Source organism: Microtus ochrogaster, chromosome 17, assembly GCF_000317375.1.
Source record: "Microtus ochrogaster isolate Prairie Vole_2 chromosome 17, MicOch1.0, whole genome shotgun sequence".
Classification (NCBI taxonomy): domain Eukaryota; kingdom Metazoa; phylum Chordata; class Mammalia; order Rodentia; family Cricetidae; genus Microtus; species Microtus ochrogaster.
The window spans coordinates 16,146,000-16,147,554 of record NC_022019.1 but is presented as its reverse complement, the minus strand read 5'-3'; positions in this window follow the sequence as shown (position 1 = coordinate 16,147,554).

Genomic DNA, 1,555 nt, shown 5'->3' with positions numbered 1-1,555 from the left:
TTTTTTGGTTTTTCGAGACAGGGTTTCTCTGTGGTTTTGGAGCCTGTCCTGGAACTAGCTCTTGTAGACCAGGCTGGTCTCAAACTCACAGAGATTTCTTTAAACTTTTTAAAGAATGTCCTAACTTAGAAGATTTGAGACTGCTTGGACTTCACCTTTAGCTCCATCTGATCACAGGTACCATGTCACAGCACTCACTGGTGAGCTTTATGATGACTTGGATTCTGAGCCCCTTGGTCAAAGCTTGTAGAACTCTTTGATGTGATGTGGGAATCTAGAATTAAAGTAAGTATCTCAGACAATAATATAGCACATTGGGAGATTTGGGAAAAGCATAAAAACAACAGTAATTTTTACTTTTTAAAAAAATTTGATTTTTATGAGGAAAATGAAAGGTTAGCTTGTTTATCTGAGGGATTTTTTTGGATTTATTTTATGTGAATGAGTGTTTTGCCTGAATATATGCATGCGTACCATATGTGTGCCTGGTGCACAAAAAGTCAGAAGAGGATGCTCCAGGTTATCTGAAGCCTTGAACTAGAGTTACAGATGGTTGTGAACCACCTTACGGGAGCTGGGATTGAACCCAGTACTCTGCCAGAGAAATAAGTGCTCTAAACCACTGAGCCATTGCTCCAGCCCCCATCTGTTTTTGTTGTTCTTTTTTTTTAATACCTTTGCTAACATTTTGCTGTTTATTCATGACAGAGATCAAAGTGTTTTTGGTAGTTGTAGCGTTCCTGCATGGATTGCTTTGTTCATAAAAGAGAGCCAAGTGTGATAGCACAGGTTCACAGTCCCAGCATTGGGGATGTGGGAAGCAGAAACATCAGTAAATTCAAGGTCATCCTTAGCTGCCTAATGCATTCCAAGGCCAAGGGACAGTGGGATGGCTCAGCAGGGAAAGGTCTTGTCTTTGAGCCTATGATGTCACTCAGATAACTGGAGCCCACTGGTGAAGAGACAACCAGCTTCTGCTAGTTGGCCTCTCAGCTCCATATGTGCTATTTCGTGCATATACAAAATAGGTAAATATAAAAATTTTAATAAAAAATGGTGGCTGGACAGCAGCTGGTGGTGGCTCATGCATTTAATCCCAGCACTCAGGATCTCTCTGTGTTTTACTACATCTTTCCCCTGTATTCTAAATATGCCCAAAACACTTCCCTCTTTTTCGGTTTTCACATTAGGTCCACAGGGATCTTCTTTTTCAGAAACTTCTCCCATTCAGAGAAATTACAGTAACCACTTCTTAAAACAGTTCTCTAGGAATGGCAGAGCCCTCTGCAAACCTCTGAAGCACCGTTTTAAAGTGGATACTCCACACAGAAAGGGCTTTCTAGCTGTGGTTAAATATGCACGTATGAAACTTCACACTTACCAAAGACTAAGTTTTAAATAGAAATTTAAAAATTTGTCTGACATAAAGGGAACATCCCTTTTCAATCTCTGTGTTCTGATAAAATCTGAATAATACATGTGTGTGCTTAGATGGTCTGTGTGTGCATAGATGATCTGTGTGTGCTTAGATGGTGTGTGTGTGTGTGTGTGTGTG